The sequence below is a fragment of the Leptinotarsa decemlineata genome, unplaced genomic scaffold, assembly GCF_025532065.1.
Source record: "Leptinotarsa decemlineata unplaced genomic scaffold, Ldec_3_MD MMD2_tig00000035_RagTag_RagTag, whole genome shotgun sequence".
In the NCBI taxonomy this organism is placed as follows: domain Eukaryota; kingdom Metazoa; phylum Arthropoda; class Insecta; order Coleoptera; family Chrysomelidae; genus Leptinotarsa; species Leptinotarsa decemlineata.
This window is the reverse complement of record NW_027412540.1, coordinates 5752777-5765991: the sequence shown is the minus strand read 5'-3', so window position 1 is coordinate 5765991 and position 13215 is coordinate 5752777. Positions and strand designations below refer to the sequence as shown.

Genomic DNA, 13215 nt, shown 5'->3' with positions numbered 1-13215 from the left:
AATAACATCAACATCAGAACCTGCTTCAGATCCGGAAACATTATTCGTAGCAGCCTCACGAAAACCAGGCCACCAAACGCGGGCTGCGATTCCAACAATTGTATTTACCGGATACCCTGTGAGTGCGGAAAATCCCATATCGGTGAAACTAAGAGGCCACTGAATGTTCACATTGCCGAGCACAAGAAACACACACAGCGAGGGGAAACCAGCAAATCAGGAATAGCAGACCATGTTTGGACCCATTAACATAACATCGAGTGGTCCCAAGCTGAGATCATACACAAGGAGGAACATTGATTCAGGAGGAAATTCAAAGTGGAGATAAGTGAAAGTACTCGAATGACCCATAAATCGTCATCTCTCGAAGGAATTAGTCCAGTCATCACCCAAAGATGATTGTGGATACTAACAATCGAAACGTCGTGAAGTAACTTGTCTTGAAATCCCTTAACTTTTTATTTTCATTTTTTGGTCAATTGTTTTATTTTTACCTGTATTTTATTTCACTATTATTTCATTTCAGTTTTTTTTGCTTAATATAATTGTTATTTTCAGCTATTAATTTTTAATTTTCCTTTTTTTTTATTAGTTTTTTCGAAAGTTTCAAATCATTTATATAATATCGTTTATATAAGTTCGAACTGATGAAAATATTACTTTTGTTTTTTTTTGAAGGTGGTTGACAATGTTTCGTGGTGTATTTCATCATTTCGGACATTCAGTGTCTAATATAATATAAATTGATTTGAAATCCCTGAAAGAATCTGTAAAAAAATTAAAAAGATTAACCGAAAAATGAAAAAATAAAAATTGAAAGATTCCAAACCAAGTTATGTCACGACATTTCGATTTTTAACACTAGTTATCACCTGAAGACGATTGTGGATACTAACAACCACGATAGTCTTACTCGATAGTCTACAGAAATTGTAGAAAAGTATGAGAAATGTACAGAATCTTTCTTACACCAGGCTAGTGATCGTCGATTACAAAGTTACTTATATTTTGCCGTTGAATCCTATGTATGATTACTTTCTTTTAGATATTTTCATGTTCCACTATCACTATCCTTAAATGACTGTGAAATCAAAATCATAATTTTTTAATTGGTTTCATGCAGCGACAGCTGTAACGGTATCAATTCATTCAATTCTTACATAATGTCATTACATTACATTTCACATTACATTTTCATTACAAACGATAACCGCTATCACATCTTGAGGTCGTTGTTTGAGAAACTATCATATAACTTTCTGACCTATGCATACTTTTATTTCTTGATTTAAAAAAATCAAATTCTAGTGGTTCCCTATCCACGGTACCAAAACCCACTTCAAACCTATTGAGTGCCCTTAGCGCCATGTTACCTTTTTTTAGTAATCATTTGAAACAGGACAAAACAATAATCATCAAAATAAATAAAAGAGTAACTAGTAGAATAGTTATCAGAGAGGAGTGTACTACTAGAAAAGTGGATAACTAACATATTGTCGAGGTGTTAAAGTTTTTGACATAAGAAGTATTCTATATCGCGGATTTTTCCTTGAAATCATCAAATCCTTCAGCAATCGAGATTATTTGCGATAACTTAGGTGTTATTAAGTGGATTTGTTCCACTGAATTGGTTTGTGGTTCATGGAAATGGAAACATTTCTTACTTACTTATCAGTAAACATCCAACGAAAGATTTCATTGATGTGGGAACACAGATATTGAAAAATTCCAGATGAAGTTAAAAGGACAAAATATTTCTCTATTAACGATGAAAGACCATATAAATCTAAGTCTCAACGAAAACCATATCACCTTTTAGAGTTTCATGGTATCCCAATTGAAGGTAGCAGGGGATAAAAATACGATAACGCTTCAGAATAACCGCCATATTTCTATTCCTTATGTGAGACATTCTCTAAACTTGAATTTCACTAGTTCGGACTTCCATTGTCTAATATATAAAATGATTTGAAATCCCTGAAACAATTAAAAAAAGAAGAATTAAAAATGAATAACTGAAAATAACATTTATATTAAGCAAAAATAAACTGAAATGAAATAATGGTGAAATAAAATACAGGTAAAAATAAAACAATTGACCAAAAAATGAAAATAAAAAGTTAAGGGATTTCAAGACAAGTTACTTCACGACGTTTCGATTGTTAGTATCCACAATCATCTTTGGGTGATGACTGGACTAATTCCTTCGAGAGATGACGATTTATGGGTCATTCGAGTACTTTCACTTATCTCCACTTTGAATTTCCTCCTGAATCAATGTTCCTCCTTGTGTATGATCTCAGCTTGGGACCACTCGATGTTATGTTAATGGGTCCAAACATGGTCTGCTATTCCTGATTTGCTGGTTTCCCCTCGCTGTGTGTGTTTCTTGTGCTCGGCAATGTGAACATTCAGTGGCCTCTTAGTTTCACCGATATGGGATTTTCCGCACTCACAGGGTATCCGGTAAATACAATTGTTGGAATCGCAGCCCGCGTTTGGTGGCCTGGTTTTCGTGAGGCTGCTACGAATAATGTTTCCGGATCTGAAGCAGGTTCTGATGTTGATGTTATTTTTCGTTCAATTGTTCGATTTTTACTCGTATTTTATTTCACTATCATTTCATTTCAGCTTTTTTTGCTTAATATAAATGTTCAGCTATTCATTTTCAATTCTTCATTTTTTATTAGTGAGACATTCTCTAAACTTGAATTTCACTAGTTCGGACTTCCATTGTCTAATATATAAAATGATTTGAAATCCCTGAAACAATTAAAAAAAGAAGAATTAAAAATGAATAACTGAAAATAACATTTATATTAAGCAAAAATAAACTGAAATGAAATAATAGTGAGATAAAGTACAAGTCAAAATCGAACAATTGAACAAATATAAAGAAATAAAAATGAAAATAAAAATAATAAAAAGTTAAGAGATTCCAAGCCACGTTAGTTCACGACGTTTCGATTATTAGTATCTACAATCGTCTTCGGGTGATGACTGGACTGATTCCTCCGAGAGATGACTATTTATGGGTCGTTCGAGTACTTTCACTTATCCCCTTTCACTTATCCCTACGAAAACCAGGCCACCAAACGCGGATTGCCATTCCAAGAATTGCATTTACCGGATACCCTGTGAGTGCGGAAAATCCTATATTGGTGAAACTAAGAGGCCATTGAATGTTCGCATTGCTGAGCACAAGAAACACACACAGAGAGGGTAAACCAGCAAATCAGGAATAGCAGAACATGTTTGGAGCCATCAACATAACATCATACACAAAGAGGAACATTGGTTTAGGAGAAAATTCAAGGAAGCCGCATACATGCTGTCCAACAACGTATTCAGCCAAGCTAGCGTAGAGATACGCAACATATGGAAAGCCATCATCAAGCAAAAAATAGCCAACTCCCGCCAAACGGTCATCTCCCACTGAACCAGTGAAGCGGAAAAAATGGAAAGTGGAATTCTTGGAATCGCAGTCCGTGTTTGGTGACCTGATTTTCGTGGGGATAAGTGAAAGAGGATAAGTGAAAGTACTCGAACGACCCATAAATAGTCATCTCTCGAAGGAATCAGTCCAGTCATCACCCGAAGACGATTGTAGATACTAACAATCGAAACGTCGTGAACTAACCTGGCTTGGAATCTCTTAACTTTTTATTATTTTTATTTATTTCTTTATTTTTGTTCAATTGTTCGATTTTGACTTGTATTTCATCTCACTATTATTTCATTTCAGGTTATTTTTGCTCAATATAATTGTTATTTTCAGCTATTCATTTTCAATTCTTCTTTTTTTTTGTATTTGTGTTTCTCGTTTGTTTTTATAATATTTTGATTGTTTAACAAATTACTTTCATGCAATTTTTTGACTTGCTACGTAACGTGGTGAAATAAATTATCTATTATCTATCATCATTTTAAAACTGAATTGATACAAATCATATAAAGGAACAATTTGTTCAGGCCAGTCCCAACTTCCAACACTGTAGGTTGATGGACTGACACATATCAGAAAACAACTACTCTCCTGGCAAATACCACGAAGGGCGTGGGCGGACAACAAACAACAGATTTGTCATCGCCCCATCTGTCTGTGAACGAGGTAACCAACCGCATATCTGTATCATGATAAAGCAATTCAACAGATCAGAAAGTAAAAGCACCTAGAGGCTGACTTTCGACCAAAGAAGGTCAGATGTCAGTCTTGCTGAAGAGCCCATCAGTAAGTTGAGGACCGCCCCGGAGGAGCGGGGGTGGGTGGACGAGAGGGGATGTTCTGCACACATTATGCGTGTGGTGAAGATTTCAATTCAGGGCACTCAACCCGGGAGGGGGCACGGGAGGGACTGCTTCTTAAGGTGTAGCGGCCCTCTTCCTCTACCTAGGTGCGCTCTCGTAACTTGTAGGACCCTCTGATGTTATTTTAAGATTAAGTTAGCAAATTTTGGGTTTTGTACATGATTTATATTAGTACATAAATGATAATTGAGTGCCATTAAGTTCTTTAAACCAATTGACAACTTGCACATACCAGATTGTTCGTATTTATAAATGAGTGCACCTAATCTTGTGCCTCACATTCCAAGAAAGAAAATAAAATAATGTTCAATATGTACATTGCTTCACCCTGACAAAATAAATGACGTAATTTATGTTATTCGCATAAACCTGTGATTACTACAACAACAATAAAATAGAAGGGTGTTGATGTTGTAGACCATTTGATGACATGCGACAGCTGCAGTAGGAATACGCGCGGTTTTCTTTATGCCGTAATTAATATTGCTGAGATTAATTTTGAGGTAATTTATCATGCTAACAGTTTTAACATGAATGTTCTGAGACGAATATGTTTGAGGAAACTTGCCAGTAAATGAATTTCACTACATCTGAGAGTACATGCGTTTATGACATGTATAATTGACATTGGAATGTGTAGACCAAATTCAACTGCATGGGCAAAGACTTCTGCACTGTCGTATTGATGTGCATATTGCAATAGAACAATGAACTGAAAAATATTTTCTTTGTTCATTGTCAAAATACGTACTTGTGTTTGGACAATTATAATTATTTTCATTATTTCTTGTTGAACTGTCTTTCATGTATTATGAAAATTACGGTGAAGACATATGATTCTACTGATATTACAAATTTTTATTTTATTTCCACCTGTCCCGGTGTCTGTAATTAAATCTTGCAAGTTTTGCACACACACACACAAGTTTGATTCTCATAAAAATGCACGATTATCCAAATGCCACCATTTTGATTTTAATATTTCGGTCGTTTAAAAAGGGCCACTCATTTCCACAGTAACCCCAGTGATGTGGGCATTAAATTAAAGAGTTTGTTGAGCGAAACACATTGAGCAAAGTGACTCAATGTAAATGTAATATGGCTGACCGTTCAAGATGGCGAACTAGAGATTTTCATGCACTCCCATAATATGCATTCAATATGAGAGTTTTTGTTAAAAAGAATGTGAAAAAATATAATGACGTCATTCTAAATCCAATATAGCGGACTCTCAAAAATGATGGCCTATGTTTTTATGCACTCTCATGATATGAATATCAAATGAAGAGGTTCAAGTGGGACAAAATTTAATTTTAAAAATTTAATTAGATTATTTGGCAAATGTTATGGAAAGGTTTGGTGGTTCACGTGGTTCCAGTGTTAACTGAAAAATAAATTAATAGTCAAAAACATTAAAAAAAAGGCTTTTTCCAACATGCTCTCACAAGAAAAGAAAAAGTTTTGAATAAATTATGCTCATACTAATAATTAGGTTGTTCCAATAGTTTTGTCCGTTTTAATGTGGTTTCAAACCCTGGCCATTGAAGAAGCCCACAAGAAGCCCCGAGTCTGGTTGAGATACGTTGATGACACCTTCATAATATGGCACCATGGGAATACAGAACCATTAGACACCTTCCTGAAGCACACAACAACGTAAGTCCTTCCATCACTTTTACAATGGAGAAGGAAGTCCACAACGAAGAGGACCAACACTAAATGGGAAACATCTGTATACCGAAAACCCACTTACACGGGACATTATCTGAGCCAGGAATCCAACCACCATCAGTCGACTAAGAGAGGAATCATCAAGACTCTAGTAGACCGTGCTTTAAGGCTCTGTAATACAAAGGCAGGTCTCGAGAAGAAACTAGGCATCATCAAAAATGACCTTCAACGGAATGGTTACTCCAAAGTGATGGTGGAATAGACTGGCTAAAAGACAGCAAGAGCCTCCCAACCAGTACTTTTACTTCCCTATATCAGAGGATTGTCGGAAAAGATGAGAAAAATTGGGTCCAAGTGGAACATCAGAACCTGCTTCAGATCTGGGAACACTATCCGTAGCAGCCTCACGAAAACCAGACCACCAAACGCGGACTGCGATTCCAAGAATTGCATTTATCGGATACCCTGCGAGTGCGGAGAATCGTACATCGGTGAAACTAAGAGGTCATTGAAAGTTCGCATTACCGAGCACAAGAAAAACACACAGCGAAGGAAATCAGCAAATCAGGAATAGGAGAGCATATTTGGATTCATCAGCATAACATCAAGTAGTCTCCAGCTGAAATCATCCACAAGGAGGAACACTAGTTTAGGAATAAATTCAAAGAACTCGCATATATGTTATCCAACAACGCATTTAGCCAAGCTAGCATAGAGACACACAATATATGGAAACGTATAATGAAGCGGAACTCCCGTCAAACGGTCAGCTCCAGCTAAAACCGATAAAGCGGAGAGAGGTAAGAGGGGATAGGTGAAAGCACTCGAATGACCTATAAATAGTCAGATCTCGGAGGAATAAATCCGGTCATCACCCGAAGACGATTTTGTATTCTAATAATCGAAACGTGAATTGAAGGGTTTATATTTTTAGGAGTGATTAATTTTTGGGGAAGAGAGTTTTTAGCTTTCTACTACTCCATCTTGATACAAAAAAATGTGGGAATCTTGCAAAGAAAGGAAGGAAGTAATCAATCTGAAAATGAGTAACTCTTTACATGGATGTGTAGATCATGCAAAGAAGCAACTTTCAGACACAAACTGAAAGAAAGCCCTCCTGAAACAGCTACTTTCATATAAACATTGAATTACACGAAAGAAAAAAATTCTTTCTAAACAAAGACTTTCATATGAACACTGAATTATACAGAAGATACTTTTCTCTGCTCAGTTTGTATTCCAAACATTGGTTATGGATTAAAATCGTCGTGAAATAACTTGGCTTGGAATCTTTTGATTTTAATTTTCATTTCTTGTTAAAAGGTCAATCTTTCAATTGTTGCTCGTATTTTAATTTATTGTAATTTCAGTTTTTTTCTTAATACGAGTATTATTGTTATTTTTTAGCTAATCTTTTTGATTTTTATAGATTATTTCAGGGATTTCAAATCAATTTATATCATATTAGACAATGTAAGTTCAAACTGATTAAATGCACCACGAAACATTGTCAACCACCTTCAAACGAATATTTATTTTACTGTGTCCTGGTATATACTGATCGATAGAGAATTTTGTGCTCTATACATTGATGCTGTACAGTTTTTCCAAATTTTAATCTTTTCAGCTCATTACTATATACCAAAACAGTCCGAAAAACTTACCAAACATTTGACAATGATAATGTTAATGAACGCACTGTTCGACGTTGTTTTGCGAAATTTTGTTCCGGAAATTTTAGCCTCGGAAATGAGCCCTGAGGTGATCGACCTACAATAATTCATGATGAGGATTTGATGACCCTGGGGGAGACTGACCCATCACAAATGGTGCGTTGGATGGCGGAAGAACTGGTCGGTTTTTAATGGTTCAAAACTTATTGGAAAGGTTAAAAAGTTCGGAAAGTGGGTGCCTCACGATTTGAATAATCGACAGAAAGTGTCATGTTTCGAGGTGTGTTCTTCTTTTCTTATACACAACCAAAACGATCCCTTTTCATATCGGATCGTCACGTGTGACGACAGTGGTTGGACGCCGATGAACCACCCAGGCACTTTTCAAAGGCGGAAACCCATGGTTACTGACTAGTGTGATTCACTAAAACTTTCTGCAACAGGGTCAAACCATCACAGCAGAGTTCCATGGTGAGAAAATCGACGAAATGTACCGAAAATTACGTCAGCAGCAACCGGCACTGGTCAATAGAAGAGATCTGATGTTGCTCCACGATAATGCCCGTCCACTCATTTCACAAATTACTGTCCGAAAATTTAACGAATTGAGCGTCAGAGTTCTGCCTCACCCACCGTAATCAACATACGCATAGTTAAAATAGATGTTTTTTGTTAACCAGCTGTCGTCACCAGCCAAAGCCAAAAAAAGCACGCCAAGTTCGATGAAACGCCTAGGTTTTGCTCACTATTTTCTTCGATTACCGTGGCATAGTGCATCAGGAGTGATTGCCACATTGTCGTACGGCCAATAAGGAGTATCATCTTGAAGTTTTGCGCCGCTTTCGGGAAGAAATACGAAGAAAACGTCCGGTATTGTGGAAAAAGAATTCAAAAACAAACAACACCGTCATCTCCTCACCCACCGCATCCACCAGATTTTCCCCTCTCTTCCCAAGATTGAAGAGACCCATATAATAAGGACAGCGTTTTGCGACGGTAGCGGAGATAGAAACCGAAACGCTGAAAGAGCTCCAGGATACTAAAAAGTGCATATCAGAACTGCTTTGAGGATTAGAAAAAATGTTGGCACAAGTATATTTTCATTTTTTTTTTTGTACCTTGGGAGCTGTCTGACTTGTCCATTTAGTCCAAGTCTCCAGGAAACTGCAGCCTCTTGGGCTTATTGCGTTTGTTCTCCCATCTTCTCATGACACCCATTCCATCAGTCTCGTTCACTGTACTAGTTTGTACAGGTTCCGTGTTGGATGTTCGTCATATTCTTCTGGACGTAATTTCATGCGTATTGCCTGCCTCCTGTGATTCAGTGCCTCACATTCGCATAAGATGTGTAGAGCTGTTTCTGTCCCTTCGTTGCATAATCTGCAACTGAGGTCTCCATTGTACAGCCCCATTTTATTCAGGTGTTCTCTGAGCGGACAGTGACCGGTTAGTAACCCTGTAATTATTCTGAGCTGATCCTTACTATATTGAGGTATTCTTCGGTTCTTTTCTCGGACGGTTCCCCAATGAAGGTTCTACTGTGTTTGTTGCCAGGTACTTTTGTCCAGTACTCTGTGTGCTTCTTATTGGTCCATATCCTAATCTGGTTTCGTACCAGTGATTTTGATACCCCCAGAGCTGGTTCAGGTCCGATCTTCTGTAGTTCGGTGAGTTTTCCAGTCTGAATTGGCCCATCCTGGCCTCCCCCATTATCACAAAGTGTAAAGGAGGTAGATTCAGGAGTGTCTCCAATGCAGCTGTTGGGGTAGTTCTCATTGCTCCCGTCATTCCCAAACATGCAATTCTTTGCACCTTGCCTAGTTTGTTGATGGCGGTCGCCTGCTTCACCTTTGGCTACCAGTCCAGAGATGCATCTGTTATCATGGGTTTAACCACCATCGTGTATAGCCAATATACCATGTCTGGTTTTAGTCCCCATGTTTTTCCATAGGTGCGTCTGGCGAGCATCAGTGCTACCTCCGCTTTCCTCTGTATCCTGTCCAAGTGTTGGTTCCAGGTCAGTTTGGAGTCTAGGATTACTCCCAGATATTTAACCTCCCCCGACACTTGTATTTCTTCACTTCGAAGTTTTAGAGGTCCGAGACCCTCCGTTTTAATCCTCTTGGTGAATGCTACTATGGTCGATTTGGATGGGCTTATGTTAAGCCCTTCCTCTTTGGTCTATCTTGTTATGATGTTCAGGGCCTGCTGCATGCATCCCTTCACTACATTATTGTATTTACCCTGGACTAGGATGACTAAGTCGTCTGCATAGCCCAGTGCTTTATACCCATTACAGTACAGGAGACATAGTAGCTCGTCCATTACAAGGTTCCATAACGATAGAACCCCCCTCTGTGGACAGCCTCTTGCTACCCGTGCCACGACTGTTTCCCCCATAATGGTTGTATATACCAATCTTCCCCCAAGCATGCAGTCTATCCACCTGCAGCTTGTCTTGTCGATCCCTCTTCTCCTCGACGCCTGGATGATTGATTCTAACGACGTATTATCAAATGCGCCCTCAATGTCCAAGAGAGCAGCTAAGAGTACTTCCTTGTTTTTGTAGGTATATTCTACTTTTTCTGTTACCCGACATAGAGCTGTTTCTGTTAACATACCTGACCTGTATGCATATTGGTCTCGATGTAATGGTCTGATAGCCAGTGTTACGTCCCTAATATGCCTGTCAAGTAGTTTTTCTAGCGTTTTCAACGCAAATGACATGAGACTAATTGGTCTCAAAGCCTTCGCCGAGCCCTGTCCGATTTTCCCAGGTTTCGGAGTGAAGGTGGCCCTGATCAGTCTCCAAATTTTTGGCATGTGTCCCAGTGCTAAGCTTGCCCTGAGAATTATACACAATTTTTTGAAAAGTACTTCCGGTCCCTTTTGAAGCATTACTGGGTATATGCCATCCGGTCCCGGCGACTTGTAGGGTTGAAATGAGATTATAACCCACCTTCTTTGTCATTTGCCAGTCCTCCCTGGATGCCATTTTCAGGGTCTCCAGTTCTGAATTCGCCCAGGACTCCGGTGTAATTTCTGACCCGGGAAAGTGTACCCGAAAAACCTCTCTGATAGTCTCTTCTCCGGTTTTTGTATACTCCCCCGTATTTGTTTTCAAATTATTTATTGAGACCTGAGGTTACTTCGAGAGTATTTTTTTAGAGCCTGGCACATGCTTGGGTCTGGTCGACCTCCTCACATTGCCTTCTCCACGTATCTCTCTTGGATTTTCTCAGGACTTTGTTATACTTAGTTAGGGCCCTTCTGTATTGGTCCCATGAACCTGATTTTTTGCGCCTTTGAAGGCTTTTCTAGTTTTTTGTCTCATCCTTCAGATCTTTATTCCACCAGGGCACATTCCTGTTTGATCTCTGATTTACTATGGGACAATGTTCGTTGTACGTAGAGATGATAGCTCCCTGTAATCGATCTAATGCCAAGTCTAGGTCAATGGAATCTCTGATGTCAAAATCCATGCGGTCTAAACCGGTTTCCAGGTCCATCGTATAGGCTCCCCAGTTTGTTTTCCGGGGATTTTGATATGTTAGGATCGAGGTCTGAATCCCTCCGATTTCAAAGTTTATGTATCGATGGTCTGAAAGAGCTCCAGGATACTAAAAAGTGCATATCAGAACTGCTTTGAGGATTAGAAAAAATGTTGGCACAAGTATATTACATCTGAAGAGGATTACTTAAAAGGGGGCAAAGTAGAAGTTGAATAGATTTGGGAAGCTGAATACACTTAGAATAAATGAATCGAAGAGTTTTGTATAAAAGTTTATAATTATAAATTCTTTTTTTTTGGAAAGAAAGTTTTTGGCTTTCTACTACTCCATCTGATACAAAAAAATGGATGAGAGAATCTTCCAAAGAAAGGAAGGATTAATCAATTTGAAAATAAGTTACTCTATACATGGATGTGTATATAAATTCTTATTGCAAAGCGCTTTCGACTTTCGTCATCATCAGTAATTTGAGCAACTTTTAGTAAATTCCAAAGACAAAATTAGCAAATTATACAGAAGTGAAGTATTCAATCTTGACTGCTCTGATTGTTCTGCATCTTACATTGATAGAACTTGTAGACCCCTCATTACTTGCATTAATGAACGTTTAAAAAAAACTAAAAAAATCTGCATTTGGCATATCAAATATCACAACTTCAGCCCTAATAGAAATTCGAAAATTTTACATAAAATTGACAATAGAAATTTCCTCAGGCTGGACTTGTTTGACGAGCTGGAGATATCCAGCAATGCTTGAATGACCACTGCTTGAATACTCAAGTAAACTTATACAGATATTTCCTTCCCCTTCATCAAAGGATTATGAATTGTAATAAAAAAAATTAAAATTCAGTATTAACAAATATTTATAATTTTATATTGGCTTCCACACAACAATCCATAGTGGATCACTCCTCAAGTTGATACCATTATTTTCAACACTACACTTGATACATTCTGTCGTAAGTTGTCCTTCATTCATATCACATATTGACCGAACCACATGGCCTCAATCTCTAACATGTATTTCGTTGGTTATTAGGCTAATTTGTTAGTTTAATACAAATCAAATCTTACAGATGTACTATGTCCTCGTGTTTCGATACTTCCTGTTGCCTGACGAGTAAGTAATCATCAACAATTTTTCTGAATTCATAACCTTAAAATTTAAAAAAATAATTTTCCCAAAAACTGTTTTTCAATTATATTACTTACTTCCAGTTGAGCACTGATGATGACGAAAATCGATAGCGCTTTGCAATAAGAATTTATAATTATAAACTTTTATACAAAACTCTTCGATACATTCAAAATATAAGTTGATGAATACATGAATATTTTTGAGGAAAATGAAAATTCACCTAATTTTTTTAACATAGTAAAATACTCAGGTTTGTATTTTCTGGGATTCATAATTTCACCATTATCACAGCTGGAATTCTCATGAAAAACTAGTTGGCAATAACGGTGAAGCGAAAACCATTTTCTTTCAGATAACGCACTCCTTTTGTTAATGATACATCAAAGAAAAAAGTTATTCAGGGTGACAAATTATGGCTCTGTAAAAACTTTCCGGAAGATTTGCATAAATCGTATTTTTTCAGAATAAAAATAAATTGTATATAACATTGTACATATTGTACAAAAGGTAGGTCGGTCACATTTATTTCATGTTTACATTTATTATAATAATATTTTGCAAATTTTATTTGTGCATAAATATAATTTATTTTATTCAATCTGAAAATGACGGATTTATTAAAGTAGCTGAATCTTCCATAAATTTTTCACAGTGTCATAATTTACCATCCTGAATAACTTTTCTCAGTAGCATTTCCACAGATTACCTTCAAGACGGAATTGTTTTTCAAAAACTGAAAATAGTCTTAAAATTCATTCCTCATCAAGAAGAAACTTATTTAACTCTTGTACCTTTAAAGCAAAGAAAACGCAGTCGTCACATTTCTGTCAGAAAGTAAGTATGGCGAAACCTGATAGGATTGAATGATTTTGAAATAGTAGATAGGGATTGATTGAATTAAAAATGGAGT

At 37.2% G+C, this 13215-nt stretch overlaps 1 protein-coding gene across 2 annotated transcripts in view; it reads left to right on the top strand.

Annotated features, from left to right (window-relative positions):
• Nucleotides 1-13215, top strand: part of LOC111504188 (uncharacterized) — a 442392-nt gene that overhangs the window by 222148 nt on the left and 207029 nt on the right. The window lies entirely within an intron of this gene.